This window comes from Catharus ustulatus, chromosome 3 (genome assembly GCF_009819885.2).
Source record: "Catharus ustulatus isolate bCatUst1 chromosome 3, bCatUst1.pri.v2, whole genome shotgun sequence".
Classification (NCBI taxonomy): domain Eukaryota; kingdom Metazoa; phylum Chordata; class Aves; order Passeriformes; family Turdidae; genus Catharus; species Catharus ustulatus.
In genome coordinates, this window is record NC_046223.1 from 64,132,797 (window position 1) to 64,159,523 (window position 26,727).

Here is a 26,727-nt window from a genome sequence, read left to right on the forward strand (position 1 = left end):
CCATTTTCACCAAAATTTTGGTGGAAACCCGGAAGTGCGGCTAGTACTCCGGGGCGGCTAATATATTAACAATATTCTAAAAGCTGCCAACACGGAAGTGAGAGCCCACGGCAGTCCCAAGCCAAGCTGGAACCCGGCCAGCCCTGGCAGAGGTGGGAAAGCCTGGCAGAGGCGGGGCCAGCGGTGCGGGGGAGCCCAGCAGAACTGGGACTAGCAGCGTGGGGGAGCCCGGTGGTGCGAGGGCCTGTAGTGCCGGTCAGGGTGAGTAAACACGGCGGCGGCAGCGAGCGAGCCTGGCAGCGGCAGCACCGCCTGGCCGGCCCCGAGCGGTCCCGCCGAGCCGTGGCGCCGAGCTGGACCACCCGGTCCTGTTGGCAACCATGAGCGGGCCGAGCCTGCCTGGCCCCGCCCCGAGCCAGTAAACCCCGCTATGCTGCGATTCTGTTACTAACTGGCAAATTTGTGAAAGTTGCACACGGATCCTCGCTACGAACGAAAGTGCGGTTAATATTCGGGTGCGGCTTTTTTATTGACAAAGACATCAACGTTGTCGACACACCGGGAGTGCGGCTTATACTCCGTGCGGCTTGTATTCGTGAAATTACTGTAAATAATAGCATAACCTAATGTTAGATCTCACCCTACAACTTACTTAGAGTCCCTTCTTAGAAGAAACAAGGCATACTAAACTCTGAAAATTATACTTTGAAAAGATAGTACTAGAAATAGCAAACTGATTAGGAATGCTAATTTTTTAAGCTCTGGGTTTACTTGTGTGGTTAGAAATTTTCTATTAGTCGCCTCAAAGGAAAAAAAATAGAAAACCTGACAGCAAGCAGGAACATAGCACAGTCTACCCTAATTGCTACAGAAAACTAGTATTTGTATTTCTGAGAGGTTATTTTCAATTTTAGTTTTTAAGCAGTAACAACACTATAGCCACACTTACTTTGTAGGATGTCACTGACAATTTCAAGTCACATCAAAAAAGGCAAACCTACTCCACACCTCTCCCCTATCTGTTCTTTGATATTTTACAGGAAAAAAATCCCAAGGTATTCCTTATGCTTAAGATGTTATTAAGTCTATATGATTAAAATGAATCTTGGTTTCCTAGCAGCTCCTTTCTGGTACAAATGAATACTGAATCAGCAGACTATTAAAAATGTGGGTGATATTTATATGCTAAGAAACAGACAACTTAGTCATATACCATGAGTCCAGTCCAAACTCAAATGATGACAAAGCTAATTTTATATAAATTTCAGGCTCAGTTTAACTTTTTCTACACACTGAAACAGAAGTAGACTGTGAAAAGCTTGTATTACATGTCTACAGCAATGCTAACTCTTTAATTAGCCATTTTCAAAGCAAACCAAACAATGCATTTCAGTTAAGAGCCTGTTGAAAATTTGCCACTCTCCAAATTTAGCCAGTGTCAGACCCTGATAATTATATAAAGAAAAGAACAAAATACATGAACATACACTGTTCTTTCTTATTTTAGTCTTACTGCTCTGGATGTTTTAATTTACATTTACTCATTTCTGGATACTTGCTTTGTCTGTCTGGACTTGGTGCCAGGGAGTTCTGGGGATGTTGCTGAAAATTTGTAATTAGAATGGGAATGATCCAGCAAGGCCACAAAATAAAAAGTTTTAATCATAGGAACAGACTGAACTCCTGACCACGGATACCTACATCACTTCAACTGATACCACACTCTCAAGACCTCCAGAACTTGTTTCCAGGTCCTGCTATCCTCCCTGCAACCTGGCATTGCAGGACAACAGCCTCCTGCACTGGTACATTCAAAGTATCAGCAGTAGATCCCCAAAGTGCAAGGATAAACAAAGGCAATGGAAGATTAAAAATAAATTAGTGTGTGAATAGAGTACCCTTTAAAGACTTTAACAAATTGACCAATTTTTCAAAATTTTTTTCTCCCTTTTCCTTCCCTTCTCACACATGAAGAATAATGTACCTTGCTACCTGCAGTTTAAGTAGTTCACATGTTCATGAAACAAGAAAAAGTCCTGCTTGCTGTGCTCAGGGGTAAGCACCCAGAAATCCTGCCTGCTGGCTCTAAAGCATCAACAAGCAATCCTTCAGCTGTGGGCATTACTTTCCAAAACCGTGCACATGAACAACAGTACATCCAACAACAATGCAGAAGCCAATGAAGCATCTGATTATTTTTAGAACATTCAGTGGACTTGATAGCTTTTCACTGGCCATCTGTGCCCACTGCAAGTCCTGGAAAAACATACAAAGAAAAAGAAACATTCAAGATCATGCAAGTCTCTAGACAAATTTTACATGATCCTGTAGACTCAGTATCTCTCAACCTCTCATGAGGTAGGAAAATTATGTAATTCCCTGCTTTGCAAATGGGGAGCTGAACTGTAAGAATTACCTCTACATGCTCAAATGAGAGCAGAAGAGCAATGTGTGCAAGTACTCTCTCAGTAGCTTTAATCCAGCCTCAATAACCAGCAGCAATGAGAACACACAAGATTACCTTGACAAGGAGATAGTTATTACTTTCTGTGAAATTTAAACTGACTAATTTTGGAAACCAATAGCACAGTCTCAATTTTATCTGGTTCTGCGGGCATATACATAAGAATCACAGCTCAGATCCACAAAAGAAAATAAAAAGCCAAACTAACATCCTCTGAGGATCCAGTCTCACTCAGACTCCTTCAGCAAGGAGCAAGTATGTAAAAAAAGCAATTAACTGAGTTTAGAAAAACCAAGTCAAGAGTAATGTATTCCATACCTTACCAGGAGTCTCATAATGCAAGAAACAGTGTCAACAACCACACTGTGAACAACAAAGCAGGGAAGACAAGAGGTGTGCACACAAGTTTTCCAGTTAGGCAGGCAGAACAGATGAAGGCACAAGACACCCAGTGAGACAGCCAAGCAGACATGGCCCGAGCAAGGGAGACCCCACTGTGCTGAGCGAACAGGAAGCTGCTCAGACACACCACGTAGCTCTCATTTGCTCTCTGGTACAGCGTCCTACACAACAGTAATTTTTTAATTTTTGTTTCTCTATCATACCTCTGCCCCTGAGACTACAAAGACCACACACATCTGTTCACAGCACTGCATGCTCCCTATCACCTGCTGTTAATACCAGCATTCAAAACTGGTCATATCCAGACACAAAGCATTACTAATGACCTGGCTTAGGTCTGCAACTCTGCAAACAGAGTGTGTTCTCATGAATAACAAGTCTTCTGGGTACATATACCAATTCTGACCCCTAAAAGATGCAGCATGAGAGATGACAAGGGTTACACTAATAAGCCAGTACTAAGACCAAAAAAAAACCAAAGGTGAGTTTGTAGCATTTCCAGAGCAATATTAAAAATATCTCTCAAGTTGGAAGAGTAAGAAATTGTAGAACAAATCACAGATAGAAGGGAAGGAGTTTCAGTGTAATAGATCTGAAATTGATCCCTTGGGGTTTGCTAGTTGTGCCTCTGATGAGCCCAAAGCAGTTACCAGAGCACTGTGCAGATGCAAATAAATAAAAACACACACCATCCTTAAACATAAAGTGACAAAAGCAGTTTAACAGGGAAGAGAAGACGTTTCAATTTGCTACTGGTCATATAAATGCTTATCATTAAGCTTCACAAACCAAAACACTAACTCTTGCATTCATTTCCCACAGACCTCCCATTTTTAAAACCAGGAAAGTGAATGCACATTTGCACTTTATGAGAAATGCTAAACTTTGCAGCATTTCATCAATGTCTCACTGACTGGATTAACCAGGCTGAGTTCTACTGCTTTTAGGTTCTGCTAGTTTATTTTACTTTTTCTGTATAAATGCTACAGCATCTCAAGACGAAACATAACAGAAATACACAGTCAGCAAAGAGGAGAGTAAGCTACAACTTTTTTAGTCTGTTCTTTAGGCAGGATGACCTAAGAAAAAGTGAGATTGGTAGCTTTCAGAAAAGTACCTAGCACAAGGAAGTAAAACACAGCACAGACTTACTACATTAAACAGAACGTACAAAAAATTGTTTACTCTAAAGTCATCTGAAATATGGAATTATTTTAAAACAATTACACAGTTACATTATAGCTATATTATATAGTGTACTATTAATTCTAAAACATTAATAAACTCTATAAAGAAGTTCCAGTCCATTATACAGAACTGGAGGGTGGTAAACTAACCCAGGAGAGCTACTCTACCTTTGCTTTCATGAATAAACCTTCTTTATGCCTTTCATCTGTGAAGTATTATGCCTGCCGCGTTTCTTGGGACAAAGGTACACTCTTTAAATCCACAAAAAATATAAATACAAAAATTAAGAGACAGAAAAATAAGTGTGTAAGCAGAAGCAATTTCTAGACTTCATATTAAACACAGAACAGTCACAATTTCTGTGTCTCCAAATAGAGAGAAACAAAGAGATTCAATATGGCTATTTGCATGCTGTGGGCTCTCAAGGACAAGGAAGATAAGATCTGGAGATAAGACAGGCAAAGAAAACAAACACCCTCGCTCTTCAGGAACAGGGTACAATGTTTAGGAGGTTATTATCTCCCTTACAGTGGTGTAGTAAACTAAAAGTTTCAGCTTTTTTATTCCCTACTAATGAAGTAAGAACAGGGTAAGTTTAGATCACCTTCAGTGCCTCCACTGAATTTCCAACCGTCTGTTCACATGAACAAAGTTCAAATAAAATAAATGACAACCAATGTAGCAGAAACATTTCTGATTCAGAAACAGAACAATAACAAAACTTGATTCAACTCCAAAGAACTCTCCAGACGAATTACTCCTGCCTTACTCGGGAAGAGGCTTTAAACCACTAACTCAGGTTGTCATGTTTCACACAGAGTAAGAGGAAACAAATGTGCTACCAGAAATTCCACATCACCAGTCAGGTTGTCACGAGACAAAAACATCGAGATTTAATCCTCCCTCATTGGCAGTTGTGCATCACCAGATGCATTTTCCATACAGAACAATGCATTTTACTGCTTAACTCAACTTCAATCACTAGACAGAAACTGGTTACAAAACACAGCATAAACTATTAAGAGGCAGAGTGCTATGTTATTCCAAATGTAAAAGTGCAGTGCTGTTGGAAATCAGGCCATCTGGGAAGATTTTCATTTTTAGGTCAACAAGAATACTGCTGCAGATGTTCTAAAATAATTAATGCCTTCATCTTACTGTATCTCCTGCTTCAATCTGCCCCAATTCAAGTAAGCATGAAGTTCAAGCCCTCTGACCTCACAGCTTTTCACACACCTTGTACAAGTATACACAATGTTGCCCTCAACAACTACTGGAAAGAAAGAGGTGAGGAGGTGGCAGTCAACCTCCTCTCCCAGGCAACAAATAACAGGACACAAGGGAAGGACTTAAACTGTGCCAGGGGAGGTTTGGGGTAGATATTTGGAAATATTTACTAACTAGAATAGCAGTTATGGATTGGACTGTACTCCCCAAAGAAGAGGGGGAGTCACTGTTCCTGGAAGTGTTCAAAAAATGAGCAGACACGGCACTTCACAATATGGAATCAGATAAAAATTGGATTTTATTATCTCAGAGGTCTTTTCCAACCTTAATGACTCTGTGATTGTATGAACCATAGAAGGATGAGGTTGACCATACCCAGAGAGGGTAAGATGGATATCACTGCTCCCTTACCTCTGCCTGAAGCATGTAGGCATATACACAAAACACCAAGTGCTTGCAGTTTTCTAAAATACAAAAAACTGATGAACATTCAACACCTCAACTAGCATTTAGACAATCTCCTTAGCACTACCTTGCTCCTTTGTCAGTTAACACTATCATGTTCCTTGCTCATAACTACCCTCACGAACTGTTTAGTATTTCAAAGAAAGTCTTGTACATCTGTTTTGATAAGGTCAAGAAAGATGCGTACAAGCAACCATATCCCACCCACACTCAATCAATTACAGGCTCTCTACTGGGCTTATAAGGGCCATGATGAAGTCCTCCTTAGATTCTCTTCTTCCCATACTCAGAATGCTGCTAAAGGCCACTGGATCCACAGTGTCACATTTCTGGCCTGGCCACACTCTAGAGTTGCTTCTATGAATTAGCTTACACAGGCCACAACTGGGATCTGCAGCATTGCAGCAGACAGCTGAACTGCAAATATCCTTTGGTGATTAAGGGGATCATGACCAGTCAAAGTGCCAAGCCAAAGAATTTGGGCTTTCCCATGTCTCGGGCTGTTAGAATCTGTCCATGGAGCAAGCAGCTGTCAGTTTCAAGTATTATTGCCCTTTGCCTTCCTCCCTTTTGCCCACTTCAGCTGCTTGGTAACACTTCTCCACCCAAAATTACCAAACCAATGACTCGCAGCAGACTCAGTAGAAGTGACTCTGTATCTGCATTTTAGTTTATATCTCACCGTGCCAGCTCACACCCCCTTCCAGCAAGCTTTGCTGCACGCAGCTGAATTACAAGCACACCCTCACATCAGAAAGACCTGTGGCAGAGAGCTTGGGCAGAAAACCACCAGTGTGACTCCCTGAGCAGCAACTTTGTTCTGTGGGCATATGTGAGCACACACATGGAAAGATGAGTGCCAGCATTCACGGGGTGACAAACAGATACAAAAGACAAGCATATGACCTCAGCTTCACAGCAAACTTGCTTTCTTCTCAGCTCTTTTCTCACCAACACCAGAAATTCATTTATATAAAATGTAAATAAAGCTGAGGTAGAGCAGAGACTGGTGTTTGAAGACACTTAAATCATAAAGATGTGGTTTGATGCTTGGCACAAATATCTATATTGTCAATCACAGGCACACATAAATCACCTTCTGTTTATAATTATTAATTAGTTTAGGTCCCAAAGGCTTATATTAAATATTCCCATTGTACTCAATGAGAATTGATTAACATGCACTTAATGCTTTACAGGACAAGACCAGGCAACAAGAAACCCCTGATGAACAAATCCATCAGTCTCACAGAAAGCACTAGAAATAATCAGGTTTTTTTTACGTCAGGCACATTTTCAGCAATATACATAATCATGCTGTGAAAATTACTGGAAACTTCTCTTTAAAAAGTACCCATCATTTTCAGGTGTTTAGAAAAAGAACCTCAAATCAACCCAGAGACACTACATTGTGAAAGATAATTCATTACTTCAAAAAAGGAACTAGACACAAGACTTACTTGAAGGCAAAATTATAATTTTTATGTTTCAGCTCAACACCTCTTTTTACAAGTGACCTTGATTCATGCAAATTCCAGGTCATTGCTTCCTCTCCATCATCTACCTCCCGACTGAGAAGCAAAGAAACTGAGGAATGGGGGCAGAAAGGAGTCTAGTAGTAATGCAATGCAAATGTTTTCCTATCTGAAGCACTGTTAACAGAACCAAAATGCCAAGTTTCCATAGCAACCTGAACTGTGTCACATGCTTACACTGTATATTAAGTAACACTGAACAGTTTAATTGTAATACAAAATCCTGTACATTTGTAATGCACAAAATTAACACTGGAAACCTTCACTGTTTACTTTTCAATTGCTTAACCTGCAAAATTTATTGCAGTCTGTTGAGTACAACCTTGCATTACACCTATGCAGCCTCATAGGTGCTCCAATGCTGGCAGTGTAAGGTGCATCAAAATTACAGCGATCAACAACAAACCGAACTCTCTTCAGACTGCATAGACTGTTTTTAAAAAAGCACCAATGTTTCTAATTATTTCTTTCTTCCTTGCAAAATCCCTTTAGGCATTGTGTAACAGAACATTATTTAGTTGCTTTGCCCTTCTGAAATATCCTGAAAACTTTTCTTACCTTTTTCCTTCCCCCACCTCCAGATTCCTGTAAACACTACACACAGTTGCTGACCTTGTACCGAGTCACCTTGCACTACATGAACTGCAAAAACTCCCCTCTCAAACGGAACTCCCCTTGCTACACACCAGAGTACAGTCACACCTACCTACTAACTAGACAGTGACTTGCTACTTCAAAAGCAGAAACAGAGAAGTTCCTCCTATTTTTCCTGTGTTCTAACCATCTGTGCACAGCCAACTCAAAATTATTCAGGTAAGTAAAGTTACCTATGTCTATGTATGCAGAGAAGATAGAACAATGTTATGATTCATGCAGAACTGTTATATGCCATCCTTCCTTTAGCATACCTCATTGGGCTTTTGCTCAATTCAGCATGCATTCAGTGAGACGGTTCATGGCTTAACTAAATAACAAAAAAGTTAAAAATACACCTGAATTAAGCTTGAGTACTCTTGCATAAAAAACAGATGTGTAGAAGTTTTCTGGCAAAGCAGTAGCGGTATATATTTTACTTTCAGATTACTCAAGTGTTTTAAACACTATTACAGAACTGAGGTTCTCCTGTTGAACAAAACAGACTAACTTTGAAACTAAAATTCAAACATTTTACACTGATAGTACAAAGTAACTCAGCATTCTGAAGCCAGATACCACATTTTGCTGAGAGGGAGAAAACCAAATACAACAAAGCCAGAAAAATGACAGCTTCAGTCACCCCAGTGCTGCATTTTACCAAAAGCCATCCATCTCAGTCACATCAACCAGGTGCCACAACAGAGACTCTGATCTCTCTACTCCTGTACCAAGTGCATTCAGAGGGACTACTCCACATATCTGTATATGTTTGTAACACGTAAGCACATATGTGCACAACTGGGGCCCAAAGATGAAAGCTGATAAATTTCTGTTCACCACAGGTTATACCTGACATAGCTGCTAATGTTTCAAACAAAACTTTATATTCTCTGGTTTACAGGTACACCAATGTAATTGCTTGGCCCTTCTCAAGTTGAAGTCAGCCAAAGCAGTTAACGAAATAACAAGTTTTGGACTTGGCCTTGCTTTTCTCCATGTTAAAGCACCTATTTTTGAACGGCCGTAGTCCTTCCATTTTTGGTGTTAAAACTTAAAATTTGTCTTTGAAAATCTGTTAAAACTGGGTAGAGACCTACACTTAAAAAAAAATACAAAAAGCAGTTTGCACCTACACCATCACAGTGCATTAGTCATTTGTAGTTAAAAAGGACAGATGCATTACCGGTGAAAAGGGTATTACCTCAGAGCTAGATTCACAGAATCAAGGATCATCAAGGTTGAAAAAGACCTTTAAGGTTATCAAGTTTAACCACAAACCTACTCATGTTCTTGCCAATAATTATGACAGGGCCTAGGATTAAAACTCATACATCCAATCCCAAAATAGGGCTGGGGTGACCTCATGAGCAGGTCTAGCTTCCACAGCTCAAAATTGCTTTTTTGAGACATCTACATGCTGGACTCAGGGAAGTAAAAAGGAGCAAAAAATAAGTGATAAGAAACAGAATATGTTTCAAAGCCAGATGAAGTAAATTCCAATTAATAACATGGGATTCTGTCACCCTTGAGCCCTTCAGTGAGAAAAATCATTCACAGTCTTTCATCACAGAATTCACACAAAACAGCATGTGGCATGCAGAAGAAATCAACATACAACAGACGTAAAACACAATACTGTAGAACATTTTACTTTAATTGCAATATAATGCTGACAGCAAAGCAGTTAAAATTTGAAAACTGTACTCAGTACTGAGTAGTACTGAGTAAAGTCCTGATTCCAGTGACATCCATGGAAGTCTGACTCCTTACAAAGCTTCTAGATTAAAAAAACCCCAAAACCATACAAACCAAAGCAAACAAAAAAATGGAAAAAAAAAAAACAACCCAGCAGCAACAAAAAAACACAATCAGAGGAGAGACTTTTGAAAGACTGTTACCATTTACTAAGGGATGACAGTTTTTCCCCAGAAATGCATTTTCTAACTTGAAGCCTTTACATCCCAAACTCTGCACTGGTTCACAACAAAATGAGCACATGACAGTTACAAAGTAAAAACAAAAACATCTCACCAGAAGCACCTTAAAAATCAGCTTTGGTGCTACAAGTGGCTCCTTCAGCTGTACCACCATTCCTTTTGCAAACCTCCTTGGCTTTCCACTTGCATTTGCACACACTACTCACAGCACCCTTCATGGCTCACTCCTAATGGAACAAAGTCCTAATTTTGCAAGAAGCAGCATCACTCTGCTTTGTCAGGTCTGAGTCTACATCTCCTTCCCTGGAGGAGAACAAAGAAATGAATGTGCCTGCCTTGCTCTTCTCTTAACTTGAATTGTGCTCATAGCTGAGCAGAAGGGCTAGGAACTGCTCTCCTGGATGCAGTGTTATCCCCACAGTTCACCACCCATGGAGGACAGGAGAATCCTCCAACACATGCCAGTGCATAGGGTCTGATTCATTCCCAGGGTTCCTTGCTCTTTCCAACCTCCCTGTAGAAGATTCATTATTTCTTGGTTTTGGTGTACTGTTTTGGTTTCAAGATCAGCCTCTGGTCCTCTACCCCTAAAACCTGCCTATTATCTGCCAGGCTCAGCCTGGGACTGGGAACTATCAGAGCAGGGCCTAGAAAAGAACACAATTAGTGGACAAAACACTGAAACTTACTTCTCACACAATAGGGTCAGGTGCACAGTGTCAACAGTGCGAGAGAAAACGAATCTTCATCTCCTTAATCTCTTTTCATGACAACCAAAGTGTTATTTGTACTAACAGAAATGATGCACTACAAACAGAATCCAATTTTCAAAACAAACAACCCACTTAAAAATTTGTTCACTGAGAGATCCATTATAGCAGCAGAGACCCTTTTTACGGAATGTAGCATTCCTGATAGAAGGAAACAAATGGACAGTTGATGTGGTGTGATGTGAGCAACCACATCAGCACAAACCCAAAGGAGATTTTCCTTCCCATCCTGTAAGTATGACTGTAGCAGGACACAAATGCAGATATCACAGGAAGTTCTTACCTAGCGTCTGCACAGTGGTGTGATGCTATCCTCTATTCAACTGTAACTAAAAGGTACACCTAACCAACACCACCCAGTACCATATACTGAAAAAAACCCAATACCACAGAACAAAACCAAAAAACAAATTACCTGTAAATCAAATGAAATTTCTTCAGTGAATACCAAATAAAAGAACTGGAGAACAACCCATGGCACTGGCAGAAAGCCACCCTTATCATTCCTTTGTGGTTCTCAATTTGTTTCCTAACTGGCCTGATGATGACCCAGGCTGCTTGTGACCTGACCATACATATTTGGGTGGCAAGAGGACTTTCATATTCATCAGCTGTTAATCATTTGGGCCAGATCTGCACAAGTGACTGGCTCACAGCAGGCAAAATCAATCTGTCACCACATACTTGGCCACATTTCAGCACACTGTTCCATAACAAAGTAAAAGTTTCATCTCTTAGTTCTTCACCTATTGTCACCAAGGTATCACCACTTATACCACACAGCTACCAGACAATATATGCATTTCAGGAGTTTTTGGAGCTGGGACAGAAGGTACAGACCAGATTTTATGTCATGGATTACCACAGCTCATACCTTTAGGAGTCTTTAGCAGCTTCACTGCAAAAGGCTTGATCAGCAACCAGGATGGAAAAAGGGAGTACAAAATGCCAAACACTGTTTAAGTAAGAGAACTTCTTTTTAATATACATTCTACATATCATGCAAAAAATCTTCATGTGTAGAATTATTATACACTTCAATGCTTCCCTGAATTATCTGAACCTCTGTGAGAAAGTATAAAGAACTCAAGACACTCTCTGGCCTACAGAGTTTTTCTGAGTTTGCTGCAGCTACCAAAAACTGCATGCAGATTAAACCCAGCTTTATCACAAGTACTCAGGTCTTTGGCATCAGTACAGACGCTTTAAAAGCATTCTAAAAATGGTACCTCTTAAGCTGAGAGTAAAATAAAGCCCTTGCCACCAGACTGGGGCACTACTTAACCATGAGACAGTTAACTACAGCAAAAGCCTACTGACACAGCACAGAAGCAGTGCCAAGCCACTGACAACATCGGGTTGTTCCACGCAGCATCTCCTCCAAAGTAACAGCCTAGGCAGACCGAGGGTTTTTTTGCCATCACAGCATCACCTGATCTGGCAGAAAGCCATCCACACCTCTTCCCCTCTGAATCAAGGTGGCAGTAATGCTTTGTGAATATTCATACTTCTTTCCTATCCGCTGCATCACCTTAGAATACTTAAAAAGAAAACAAACTAAAAAATAAGACAGATGGGGCAGAAAGAAGAAGAAAATAGACTAGAGTAGCACACAGAGAGTGCACTGGTAGAAAAGGTTAAATTTACTTTAAAAAAAAGAGTCAGGGAATACATTACCTTTTCTTAAGATAAGGCTGAGTTCAAGGAAGCAATAGCTCTCACTGTGAACTTTTCTAAAACAAAGCTGTGATTTCCCCCACCTGGTGCTCTGGAACCAATCCTTGCCTGCAGTGTCTTAGATTTTGAGGAAATGGCCCTCTTCAGAAACACTATGAGAAAATCTCAAAACCAGTCACTATTGGGTGAGAGTACAGTAAGAAAATTTCCTTTCTCAAACTAAAAAAAGCTTTTAAATCCTAAAGTGAACACAAAATGAAACATAAACCATACTATTTTGACATTGTAACCAAAAGGCAAAAACGTATCTTGCCTGTATAAACAGGTACAATTTCCCTGCTAAGCTTGCATGTTTTCTGTTCCTGCAAATCAGTTTGATATCACCACTACTTAAACATGGGTAGTCATACAACCCACATTTCAAGAATAATGCTGAAAAATGACCCTGCAAAACATACAGAGAAGCCATAAGAAAAGCATCAACAGGGAAGAAATGGCACTTTGGTGGGATCTACACATAGCATACTTAATTACAGCTCAGGAGTACCACAGGGCACAGAATAACTGAGCAGGGAATAGCTTCACCAAGCTCTAACAGGGGCACTGGACCACACAGCATCAAGAATTTGAGACACGAACTGAAAGCACAGTTCATCTCTTATGATAAATAACAATCAGAAAGACTTACTGAGATTATGATGAGTACTCTACACATAAAAAAATTCAAGTCTAATCTGTAAGTCTTCCTAAAGGATGAACTGTGCTTCCATGACACGTCAATAATTCTCAAGTACAGAGAGGTCAGGAGGGCGCTATATGGTACGGAGCTGGTACTCTTTCTCCAAGCTTGGTCAGAGGCTGGGAGCAGCACAGGTGCAAGAGCAAACCACTGCACCTGGTTGTGGGCACTTAGTAGGACCTTCTGCACTGCAACCCACTGGGAAGCACCACTAGACCCCCAAAGCCTCCCTACACTCTGCCCTTGCAGGCAAGCTGGGCAGACTGCAGATAACACAGCCACGATCCCATGCAAGGCTGCAGAGGGCTGCCCACCCCAAAACTGAACAAACAGCTCCCAACAGACAACCTCCAGCATCAGCACAACTACTCATGCCCACAAGACATTGTGACCAGGAACAAAGACATACAGCTTTCCAACCTACAATTAAAGGATTTGCAAAGAAAATGGGGAAGAAAAAAAAATACTCCTCTGTAAGTGTTTAATATATCAATATGAAACATTTTGTTTGGGGAGGAAAATGTAGTTCCTCTAGCCTGTTGTGAATTTTGTCACTAAATCATCGTTTCATAAATGTGGCTAGGGAAAAATGACAAGTGAATAAGATTTTAAAAAGAAAAAAAATGGAGGACAATGAAAAAAGAACTGACTGTTTGTTTCTCCTACTTTACTTTCCTTCCTAGTCAAAGAAGGTCACTTGAGTGAGTGCTCTTAATGCTGACTTCACTCATCAAATGTAGCATTACATTTCCTCTTTTTGGGAAAACAATCTTAACCCCCAGGACAAACTCAGAGCAGACATGGCAGCAACATGACATGGACACTTTCTTCCCGTGACAATGCAGATTGGTCACAAGAGGGAGTGAGAAGCCACCAACTTTGTGGCAGGCAGCCACCCACACCATCAGTAACTCCACCAGCAGGTGGATACCTCACAAAAACAGGAGTTTCACCTATAAAGCCTTTGACCTTTTTGGCTTATTGATCATGATGACGAAGAGGTTTGTCAGTCAGCTGCTTTTTGGGTGATGACACAGAATTTCTTCTGCCAGATGACCCGAGGACCATGACTGCCTGCTGCTCAACTGGGCACCCGCTGAGAGGCAGAGGGCACAAGCCAGGTGCTGGACAGAGAGCTTTATCACTTTCTCAGCAGCATTGGTTATGTTTCAGCTTTCCTTCCACACCTAATGGGTAGCAAAGGGAAATTGAGTCCCTTTGTCCTTCATTTCCATAATTACTGTTTGTGAGCAGCTCCAGCTGCCTAGAACAGCAATTTCTTGTGTCAGATCTTGCTGCAGAGGCTCACACTATGTTCTCACCTTTGAAACAGCCACCCAAATGAGTGACTGTAGGGACTCACTCTGGATGCAGCAACTAGCCACAGGACTCCCACAATTTTTTAAACTACCTTTCTGAAGATATGTTATCCTCCAATCCAAATCACTCTCAAGTGAATTCATTACTGTTTGAATAGAGGGGCTTATCCCTTAACACTTAAAAGAGACTTGCAAGCTGTCCCCTGAAGTCAGGACCATAAGGAAGCCAAACATCTACTAGACCCAGCTTCCAACCAATTTCAACCTTCTCTTTCAAAATCACGGATACACACAGCAACAAAGTCATATTCCTCGTAAGACAAGGACTGCTCCAATCAATTCTAACTCACTTCATCTCCAAAGGGAATCACTTGTCATTTCAGCAGCAGATGTGACATATCCAAATGGGAGTGTGGCTACTGCTGCAGTGAGAACAGGGCACTGGGCAAAGCCAAGGAAAAATACGCAGAGACTGCCTGCCTCATAACCAACTCGGACAAATCAGGTCTTCCAGAAATGTTTACTTTCTATAAAATAATATGCAAAAAGGAAAAAATACCAAAAAAAGGCACAGAATTTCCCTCCAAGCCTAAGATTTTGATCCACTACTAAAAAAAAAAAAAAAAACCAAACAGGAAAAGCCATCAGAAAGCATTCTGGCTACAAGCATCTAGTTCAATACAACTCTTCAAAGGATCAACATTACTCAATTGCTTAGGTCCTTAGAATATTTTGTGTGTATTTATAGACATTTTCCAGGTAATAAAAGGATGAAAGAGAAGGCAGTCTAAAATGCACTGCAATTTACATACCTTTTATCAAGACTTACATTTAAAGATTCATATTCCTGATAAAGTAATTTTCATTCAGAAAGTATATATTCATGCAGACTTTTACATATATTCTTGGCATTTTCTATTATCTTCTCATTAATTTTCTGAAAGTCTTGTGTGTGTACACATAAGTATCAGATGGAACAATATCAGGAAATTGTTATTTCCATACTGTGTAAACACTGGCTGATACAGTATGCTGGCAGAGTTCATCAACACACATTTTAAGTATCACACAAACACAGGCCCTTAGATTGGGTCATAGCATTTGAAACAAACCATAATCGATTAATGGGCACCTACCCATCTTAAAAGTCCACGACTGTGCATTAATACAAGAAATGTATGACTACCTAATGGGAGAACAATAATGGTAGCATGTAAAGTAAACACATGCTAAAAGCCTGCTACTGAATCGAAGCGCTCATCATCTCATTTCATCACCTAGGGGATGAACAGTTACGGTATCCTTTAGCACCACAGTATTGCACACACATCATCCAAGATACAAGTATGTCACTCCACCCCCAAACCAACTCTGAAACAGTGTATGATGAAGGACAGAGAGGAGAGTCCATTACACTGATTAAAGAGAGAAAAATCAATTATTGACACACCTTCAGAACCCGGCAGCACTTCGCAATCACGACAATCTCAGGATATACAAATTAATATAGAGAAAGAGAGCCTGGAACATTCCAGTAATTCACCCGAGACCCTGAGAGGGAGGAAATAAATGAGATTGGAAGCTGTGAAAGCCATCTCGGCTGCAACGGCTGGGTAGCGGCGGCAGCAGCAGAGCACAGCGCGGGTGCCCAGGAGCAGCCCTGGGGCGGGCGGGCAGGTCCCGGCAGCCGCCCGCGCCCCCGGCCGCGCCCGCACGGACACACCGCGCCCCCGGGCTGCGCCGCCGGGCTGGCTCCGCGCCCCAGCGAGCGGCAAAGAGCTCCTCGGCCACCACAGCGCCGGCCCCGTCCCCGCCCCGCCGGGCTCCGCGTCCCTCGGCCAGGGCACAAGGCCGCGGCCCGCCCGCCCCGCGGCCCGGCGCGCACAGACAGACCTGCGGGCGGGCGGCATGGCGGGCCCAGCCCGGCCCGGCGCTGCGCCCCGAGCGCTCTGCGGGAGGGTCACCGCCTCCGCCGCTCCCCGCTCGGCCACAGCGGCGCCGGCCCCGCCGCTCCGCTCCGCTCCGCCCCGCCCGGCCCGGCCGCCCCGCCTCCCCTCGGCCCCGCCCGGATCGCGGGGGTCTGGGGGCGGGGGCCGCGCTCCCGGGCTGCTTCACGGGCTTCAAGCCCTGTCCTGGGCGAGGGGGTCGGTCGGCGGAGCCAGAAGTCCTACGAGTCATAAAGCCCAAGCGCCGGGGTCCTCCTCTGGAGGGGAGTTTTCTCAAGGGCAGTGCTAAAAACAAAACAACCAGTTTTCGAAATTGAGGTTAACCAAAGCTCTTAGATCCGTAGGAAACTGAAAAGCATAGAAACCTCATCTGCTGTTTCTACACTGTCCGCCAGTAGGCTTCTTAACCCAATCCCCAGAAAACAACACTCACTGTATTTACCAGAAACTCCATTCCCTTACCCGAGATAATTCCAGGTAACCCTTCCAGACGTTTGTGGCTAGCCTAAACAAGATACAGCTTTTTTTTGTTGTTGTTCCTTAGGCTAGTAATCAGCTCTGAAAGACTGATTTCAGTCTTTCAGGCATTGTAACATCATTAAATTCCAAATTCTGCAAGACAAAAACTCAAGCCTGGAGTCAGGCAGATACCTGCATGAATGAAAAGGTGACACAAAGAGAGACGCTTAAGGAGTGTGTCAAAATAACAAATTGCACACTGGAGTCTCAAGAATAGTATTTTTACTAGTTTACAGCTTCTTGGAAGATTAATTTCAAAAACGCATCATTTTTAGGACCAAATGCATCTCCGGTACAGACACAGCTATTTCCCACCATTGCCATTACCCTTCTTGTACCATATGCTTGCTACCACTCAGTGTCACTACTGGAACAACAACTGTTTCAACTCCTCCACTAAATTTGCTGCTGCACTTTCAGCTAAAATTGAAGTTTCCATCTGATTTTTTTTTTTTTTACAATAGACAGATTTTCTTTAAAACGTAGTCTACGGCTTAAAGGGTATGTTCTGATAACACACTGCAGTTACTACATCTTATTATTGCCCAGGAAAAGATGGACAAACCCAAAGTTACTTCAGTTAAGATCTCAAAGATTTCACTGGCACAAGGGTTCTCTACCACCACACAGAAGAAAGGGGCCCTGCTCTCAGTAACTCTTCCAGCAGTGCTAAGATAACAAAAATAGAGAAAAAAGAGGAAGAATAGTAGTACTGTTTACTCAATCTCCTTTGCCAAATTGCAGAAGTTATGAAGCCCTATCCATCAAAGTGGTAGAAACCCTATTTATCTCTTAGCTGCACTTGCACAACAATGGCAGTGACTAACACCTTATTTTAGCTCCAGAAAAGCTATCCCTATCCTGAGGTACCAGTTCACTGTCCATCCTCATTCCAAGCACAATCACCTCTATTGTACAGTGCTCTATGAAAGCTCTATGAAGACAATACATAAACTCCATACAGCAAAGAAACTACACATTTCTACAGTACTTATGTTGCCCCAGGCATATGAAATATATATTCTAGACTGCTGGAATGGGGGAGAAATCATTCACATTTCTGTCAGAGCAGCAGGATAATCAGGCTAGGACTGGGACAGAAGCATTGTACAAGTTCTGGTTTATGGCACTGTAGGTTATTGCCTGTGGCTCAACCCACAGACTTCGTGTCATTGGAAGCACTTGTGTGAATGGGACATCATACACCCTTTGATTTTACTGAGTCTGAAGTACTAAGTAATGCCTGCCTTTCTGTTGTAACGATGAACATGAGGTAGGCAGATAATAGGTAGATTGGGCACATACACATCACCTTTGAAATAAAATTTAGTTTTAGTCTCTCTACAGTATAAAATAAAGCAGACAGTCTGAATGGTTTGCTCTTTCCCATGGCAATACGTTCCTTGCCAATTCATTTGAATACGGATGCTCTAACATGATTTGATTCATTGTCTTTGTGGTATCAGTTCTTTGAATATCTTTACTTAAAAAAATCTTTAATTCATGTTGCTTGTTGACTTCAGGATTGGAAAAATTTGTTTTATCACTGTTTGCATAATTTTGATGGAGACAAATTGTAAGTTTGCTATTTTCATCACTTCCAAATTGTGAATTTTTACTTTAGAAAAAGATTTCTCACACAAACTCACATGTATAACCACACATGAAAGATTCAACACATTTGGAACACTGAAATACTACATTTGAATGGGTTTTGATCTTCTGTTTCAGTGTACATTAACAGAGTTACATTAAAGAGAAAAAAATGCTAGAGATACAATATGTTTATGGCCTGCATTCAGATCAGCTTACACTAATAGCAGAAAAAACCACTGTATTGCTTGTGTAATTCATGTAGGTTTTGTTTCTTTTTTCATATCTGTAATCTCTGACTTATAGCTCATTTATTTAAAAGAATTACACTGACAACCTTGACTACTAAAACAGTCCAGTTTTGAAGAGATATAAAAATAAAGGTGACACTAATCTTTCTTTTTTTTTCATTATCAACCCTTCTGGTTTTGCCTATTACTCCTTATTCACCATGAAGCAGTCACAAAATAGGTTTCATACAGACAGACTTTTATGCATACATAATTGAGGCTCTGCTTGATCCTACTGCACTCAGGGCTATTCTTAGCCTGGTTTCTTCAGTTTATGTAATGATGAATTTTCAGAGTGTCCCCAACTCACCCTTTAACTTTGAATTGATTGTCTAGATATAACTCAGTGTGACTGAGGTATTGAAATTTTCCACAAGATTTACAAAAATGAGGAATAGACTATAGCTTGAAACTTTTATAAGAAGCTCTCCCCTAATAACTGAGTCTGTGCACCAATTTCTCTGTCTAGAAGAGCAAACCAGAAGTAGCTTTCAAACTTCTCAGCCAAAGAAAGACTATAAAAAGAAATGGAATTTGCTGAGATACAAGAGGAGATGACAAGAAAGTCCTATTTGTTTCAACTAAGGTAGCTCAGTGGGTCCTGGATGAAGCACCTGACTGTGATGCTTTATCCCAAATCCCAGAGTCACAGGCATTTTAACACGGGCTAAAAGGGAAAAGAAGCTGACCCAGGCTTTTCTAAGTCAAATGCAGTGCCAGGGGAAGAACGGAAGCTGAAGAAAAAGAATACAAGAACGGGTGAAAGTGTTTATAAATATTGCTGGTTGCTGCCCCTCTCGATCTTCAGGACCATTAAAACATCCCCCAGGACAGGGACTCCCCGAGCCGCGGCGCTGCCTGTCCTCCCCTCGTCGCGTCCCCTGGCGCCGCGAGTGCCACAGTGCAGGCACAGGGAGACAGTCACCGCACTGGGCTGGGAGTACCACCACAGCTGCCGCCTTTGGACAACGTCTCTTCAGGTTTTTCTCACATTATTTCCATCAAAACACTACTGCGGTTAAAACAGATATATAGTAAGTACAAACTACAATAGTGTTTTTCCCCCAGAAAATTGTTATAATCCAACAGCTAGGTCACCAATCTGACCACACATGGAAATGAAACATAAAATAGCCAAAGACTGTGTATCATCTCTTCCTCCTCTTTCCTTTCCACTTCCTTAAAACTAGGATGATGTACAATTACAAGTCAGGTGAACTTAGAGAAGAAAATCTGATACCAAGACTTTCCACATGAAACACACAGTTGAGGAGAGAACTGATAAATGCAGCTTCTGTGCAGATTGAGGGTTTTCACTAGAGCTGAAGCATATACCCCAGGTACTAAAGAAAATTTGTACTTACCATTATATAGTAGATACATACTCAAATTATATACCTTCCATATCTTAGCACATTACTTCTATGTTATTCCTACTAATTTTTACATCACAAGCCTACTGTCACCTATCAATCAGTGTGTCAAATTATAGTAATAATAATATGTAATGTATTCATATGGAACAGACAAGTTAATTGCATGCTGCTGTACAGCTTGCATTTAAAGGAATCGCTCAGATTTTTCAGGTTCCAAAATTCAGCCTTACCTACCAGTGACAGCTGTGACACAGTACCTCTAACACTGAATGCTACTCATTCTGTTTCACAGGCACACAGCATTAAGGGAAAAGAAACATCGGCCTCTGAAATTCCTTTCCTGGTGCTTTTGGGAAGATCATTCTTCTCCAGCTACCATCTGAGGGATGCAGGCACAGGCACTGTCTGCCTCTGTGCTGGCAGGAGGCTGAATCGCTGGCAGTTTCACTGATGCACTTCTCTATCGGATACAGGAAGCCAGAGGAGAGGCACAATCTTTTGTCTGTGCACATGACTTGTACAGTAAAGAAAGCCATTTCTAAAAATAACTAGGCAGCATATGACTCTAAAAGCTATTTTCCTGGTGGTCTAGTGGTCAGCCCTCACCTCTGAGGACAACATCAAGAAAAATATTTCCTGTTTCAGTAAATTTCTCTCGTACATACTTTCGTTTTCACTGTTCCTATGGCTGTAATCAACAACCCTTTCACTGCTGAAGAAAAATTTAGTAAGATATATTACTAATTTGGAAAGTGCACAACAGAGCAGGATTGATTTGTTTCTACATATAACAGCTTCCTAGAGCATTGACAAAACACATTTGCTCATCTTGACAGCAGCATAAGATCATATTTTTCATAGGCTCAGCTACTTTTCTGAAATTGTCAGGGCGACTATTTTGTCTCCATCACTGAGGCAGCTTAAGAAACAAGGGGCTCACACCTGCCTTCCTATGTGGTGTCACACAACAGAGACACTCTTACGGGTGGCAATGACCATTCTGTAACACACATCTCCAATCCTACCAGCGCAGCTGCTGTGGGCCTAGCCTAGTTCTAACCCAGCTGTCTCCAGTGCTGCTAACATCACAGCCACAGAAGTCATACCCCTCCAAAACCCACCTGAGAAGCACCCAGAGTGGAGAAGCCTATGCTTTTAAACACAACACTGTGGACCTAGTGGAGTATACGAACTCTTAAGGCTAGCTCAGTTTCTGCAGTATAACCACCTCCATATCTGGCTGGTGTTCCTTGCAGGTTCCACCCTGGAGGAAACTCTGCAGTCCCACTTCTCTCTCCTGGGCACAGATTACCTGCTGAGACAGCTGAGATCTGTCACCTAAGCTCACCCACCTCTTTGCACTGGCCTCAGGCCACAGTGATACCTCAGCCTGCCCCCTACACAGCTTTGGCTCCTCAAGGCCTGAAATGCCTTGGTCTTACCAAAGGGGATGCCGTCAATCCTACACATGTGAAAAACTGTTCCTGCATGTATAAGAATTTTGATCATATCTAAGAGGGCCTGATTTTAACCTCGTATTTTGTTGTCTCCCTCACTGCACAGTAAAATTGCTGAATTTAGACCAAAGAAAGCTCCATCACAATCAAGACACACATTTCGTTCAAGAGTGCTAAAGTAAATGTTTTGTGATGAAATGAACCATTGGCTGAACAGGGATGTGTATGAGATGGAAACCAAACAGTTTCAACCTCCTTCATTCCTCCCAGAAGAGAATTATCCCCTTAAGTTTGTTTTCAGACTCTAAAGCTTTCAAAGATCAGCTAATGCATATTTACACAGTCCACAAGCACACAGTCTGAAGCTTATCTATCTTAACACAGACAGGTTTTTGCATTTTAGAGGCAAAGGGCTTGAGAACCAAAGAAGTATGCTTGTGCAGGGCCAATCCTCCTGTATTGCTGGATACTGCCTAAATAGGGAATATTATTTTTACTAATACAGCTCCCAGATCTTCTATGTTCATGAAAACAACATGCCAGAGGAAAGAGCTTTTACACAGCACTGGTCGTTTTCACTCCGCTCACACAACCCTTATTTAAAAAAAAAGCAAGGTCACAAATTACTATCTATCGTGTGCGGAGGCCGCGGCAGTACAAGGCAAGCGAACACCGACCTCGATCCCCTCTGTGGAGCCACTGGCTCCCACCGCAGGCCTTTGGAGCCGCTCTCCCCCGCAGGCCCAGCACCGGAACCCGGACAAGCTGGGCTGTTCCCACAGCCTGCTCGGGGAGCGACCAAGGCGGGCGGAGGGAAGCGCCACGTTCCGCTCTCCCCTCCCGGCAGCCGCCGGCCGGGATGTGCGGTGCAGAGCGCTCGGCTGACGAGGCCCCGCCTGCAGCCGTGACAGCGACACCCCGTACGGAGACGATGGTGTCACGGCCGGTATGTAAGGGCAGCGCGAAATGAGAGAAAACAACCGCGCCGAGCCCGCGCCTGCTGGGGGCGGTGGGAGGAGCGCTGGCGGAAGAAGCGAGGGAGAGCCGGCACCGCCCGCCGGCCTCCTGCGAGCCCCCGGCCCTGCCGCGGCCGCGCAGCTCTTGCCTGTGGCGCTGAGGGAGCCACCGCCGCTCCCGCTGCGGCACCGCCAGGCTGGCCGCTCCTTCCCGCCCGAGGCTCCGTCCCGCCCGATCCTCCACCACCATCCCGCCTCCCGCCCACGGCGAGGGCCCTTCAGCAGCCTCGCCTGGGCGGCCCCCTCTCCTCCCCACCCCGCTGCCGCTATTCTCTTCCGTGGGGTGGAATAGAACGTCCCTCTACACCCGTAGCTGCTTCCAGGACTTGGTACTGCCTGGAACGTACGAGCACAAGGAGAAAGCAGCTGCGCAAAGCAGTCGGAGAAGGAGATGGTCTGTCATTAGTTCTTTACAAAGAAGTGGCAACACACTTTCAAGGCTCCCTGGTGGTCTAGTGGTTAGGATTCGGCGCTCTCACCGCCGCGGCCCGGGTTCGATTCCCGGTCAGGGAAAAAGCTTTTTAACTTTCTTTCCGCTCCTGGATTTCTATTTTGTTTTCGTATTCTTGTATTCTATTTTATTTTAGTATTCTCTCCGGCACTCTCCTTCTGCTCTTACAATTCTGGGACCATCGGCTGGCTGCTGTGCAATCCCTAGGCGGCAGAGTTGTAGGATGCACCCAACAGCTTGGAGGAATTGTGCAGGAAGGGAGCGCAAAAGGTCTCAATGCCCTGTGCTGGTAGGCAGGGGAAGCCTGTCCAGGGGTAATGTCTGGCTGGAAATCTTCCCGTCACAACACTGGCTATAGACATCCCATGCCCACCCATAGGGATTCTGTAAGTCAGCAGAGGCCTGCCTAGAGGGCCACATGCAACTAGAAATAACATACAGTAATTTCACAAATACAAGCCGCACCATTTTCACCAAAATTTTGGTGGAAACCTGGAAGTGCGGCTGGTACTCCGGGGCGGCTAATATATGAACAATACTCTAAAAGCTGCCAACACGGAAGTGAGAGCCCGCGGCAGCCCCAAGCCAAGCTGGAGCCCGGCCGGCCCCGACAGAGGTGGGAAAGCCTGGCAGAGGCGGGGCCAGCGGTGCAGGGGGCAGGCAGCAGAGCCCGAGCCTGCAGCGCGGGGGAGCCTGGGAGAACCGGGGCTAGCAGTGTGGGGGAGCCTGGTGGCGCGGGGGCCTGCAGAGCCGGCCAGGGTGAGCAAACGCGGCGGTGGCGGTACAGAGGGGAGGGCGGGTGAGCGAGCCTGGCGGCGGCAGCGGCAACACCACCCGGCCGGCCCCGAGCGGCCCCGCCGAGCCGTGGCGCTGAGCTGGGCCACCCGGCCCCGTCAGCAACCATGAGCGGGCCGAGCCTGCCTGGCCCCGCCCCGAGCCAGTAAACCCCGCTATGCCACAATTCTGTTACTAATTGGCAAATTTGTGAAAGTTGCACACGGATCCTTGCTACGAATGAAAGTGCAGCTAATATTCTGGTACGGCTTTTTTATTGACAAAGACATCAACGTTGTCGACGCACCGGAAATGCGGCTTATAGTCCGTGTGGCTTGTATTCGTGAAATTACTGTAATTTCCTTTTTCTTTGTCTGCTCTAACAGCTTAGGGTGTTCCCACACGTCCCCCCAGGTGAATGCTCACTTAATGCTAATCTTTGACATGGCAGCAGGAACCCATAGGGGCTGGAGCATCTCTCTCCTATGAGGAAAGGATAGGTTTGTTCAGCCTGGGTTTGTTCAGAGGAGACCTCATCAATGTCTACAAGTACCTGAAGGGAGCTGCCAGGAGGCTAGAGCCAGGCTCTCCTTGGTGGTGCCTGATGCAAAAGCATCACTGGAAATAATGGCATTGTTTGCCTTTCCTAGGGTGTGCCAGAGCCTAGGCTGCCCTCCACTGCAGATAGGGGTTTCTCATGGGAAAGGTCCTCCACTACATTTTTTATGACAAAGAAGCTTCAAGGAGGTGCAAAGGGAAGGGATTACCTTTGCTCTAAGGTAACAGTCAAAGGGGCTGTTGTCACCCTTTAGACATAAAGAAAAAGTGCCAACAAATTATAGTTAAATACCAGATCCACAGGTTGCCACCCAAGGAATTATTGCATTTTTATCAACTCTCTCAGACTGGGCAAGGAGAATGGCTCAGTGGATCTCCTAAGATCCTGCAAGTCACAATTATAGTATTTCATCCTGCACTTTCTCCTATAATTAACAGTTTACCTGTTAATAAGAACTGTGTAGGGCTCTGAGATTGTTCTCTCCCTCTTTGATCTCAATGAAATGCCTTACCAAGTTGGTGGAAGAAATTGCTGCTTCCTATGTCAGAAAATGATGGACAATTTTAGAAGCAGCTAAAATGAATTTCAGGTGTTGACTACCTTCCCAGAAAAGGCATATATATGGTTTTACAGAATAGGAACAAAAAACGCATTTCCTTTTGTTTTAACTCATTTTGCAGTAGGACATTTGCACACTCTCAGCACTGTAAGTCCAGCTTTAGAGTCATCTGCGAAAAAATAATCTCATGTAAGATTTTAGAAACATGTAAAACCCCCCAGAATAACTCTTGCACACAAAGAAAGAGTAGTTTCCAAACTTTGTTTTGCTGCATAATCTCTGGAGAAGCTATCCAATGGGCTTCCAAATCCATTTTCAGTCCAATGCCAGACTTGAAACTTGCCCTTGCACAGACAGCAAATTTCCACCCAACAAGGAGTAGGCACCAGTCCTCTTGGCTGGTGTCCTTACACTTCAGGACCCACTGTGACTAAACGTGTCATGGCCTGGGATGAAAAGAGCCCAGAACAATGTTCACCTTGAGCATGTGTTAAAGAGTGTTACAGCAGTTTCTGATTCTTTGTTCCCAGACCTTAGTGCTGGAGGGAAGGATATGATGGAGGGAAGGAACTGGGTATTTGTTTTTAACCAGTAGAAGAAGCATCCTTCCTAGCGCTTTTGCTGATATTTTTGTTTTACATAAAAGGTAACTCATGATGCTGGCATGCTGAAGCCCCAGAAAAGGTGGGCTGTTTTACAGAGGACTGGCAGTGCAATCAAAAGCACATCACAAAAGTGATCTGGCTAGAGCAGAGGTACTGCAAACAAATATAAGATTATTAATAACACATTTTCAAAGCAGCTGAATTTGCTTCTCACTGTGATAGGTTTTGAGATACTGGCTCACAAGTATTTTCACTTTCATTTCTGTTCTTCCTCAAAAGTATCACCAAGTGCTTTCCATGTCACAGCAAAGATTTATGGGAATGAACTGCAGAAGAAATAAGAATGATAAGGAAGACAATATCTTAACTGTAGATCAACTTAAACCAGCAGCTGAGTCAACTTTTCTATCTCCTTTAAGTCATAGTCCTACATTAGTCGCACTTTGTAAATTTTTCCATCTTATATTAAGTATCTTGACTGTGAGTGAACATAAAATTTTGCATGACTTTTACAACTAGCAATTCTTTGGAAAATGAAAGTTCCCACTTTTAGGTATATATTCTACTTGCCCTCACATTTCACTTCTGTCTGAAGGACATAGAGTCATGCAGTCATTAGAATTATTTTGCTCCCAGGACGTTCTCTTGGCCGTTTATCGCCTTTTTGTTTGTTTTGCTGTGGACATAAACAAGTGCAACTCCGTGGTATCCTCTGCAATAGGCAAGGAGCCTTTGCCTATTGATATAAATACTGCTGGAACACGCCACGAGATGGCATCCCGGTCCTGTGTCTGCCACCATCCGCCCGCGGTTCCCAGAGCAGCCCCTCCTCTGGAGGTTCCACACTCAATTCCGTAAGTTAACGTTGTGTTCGTTTCACCCCAATGAGCTAGAGAGTAATGAAGGATTTGTATTTGCTCATAAGGCAAATTTCATGTACAAATGAAGCTTTTATTAAGGCAAATCACTGCCTAGTTTCTGAGTTGAATGATGTACATGGAAACTTTACAAGCTGTCTTTAAATGGACTTAATATAACCTTAAAAAAAAATAAAAAGTCACAAAGTATTATCAGGAGTGTGACTCGGACTCTATCCCCTCATCCTGTCTGTGGCATTAATGCAATGATGACACATACCATTACCAGGCTGACAAAGAACTATGTGTCTCTGAACATGCTCACCCTCCCAGCCACTCTGTTAGGGGTCAGCAGCACCTCTGCTT

The 26,727-nt window shown here is 43.2% G+C and overlaps 1 protein-coding gene and 1 non-coding gene across 5 annotated transcripts in view; one reads left to right on the forward strand and one right to left on the reverse strand.

The window, feature by feature from the left end:
* Window positions 1–22,376, reverse strand: part of NCOA7 (nuclear receptor coactivator 7) — an 82,712-nt gene extending 60,336 nt beyond the window's left edge. For 2 of the 4 annotated variants that reach the window (XM_033054563.1, XM_033054560.1), the window contains exon 1: window positions 16,253–16,335. The gene's annotated coding sequence lies outside the window, so the exon portion shown is untranslated. Of the gene's footprint in view, window positions 1–15,809; window positions 15,911–16,252; window positions 16,336–22,217 lie in introns of those variants that run through there. The other 2 variants (XM_033054562.2, XM_033054561.1) reach the window with 2 other exon arrangements.
* Window positions 22,377–22,997: 621 nt separating this feature from the next.
* TRNAE-CUC lies at window positions 22,998–23,069 on the forward strand. Its single transcript has one exon. It is a non-coding gene; the product is annotated as a tRNA-Glu (tRNA).
* The last annotated feature ends 3,658 nt before the right edge of the window (window positions 23,070–26,727 follow it).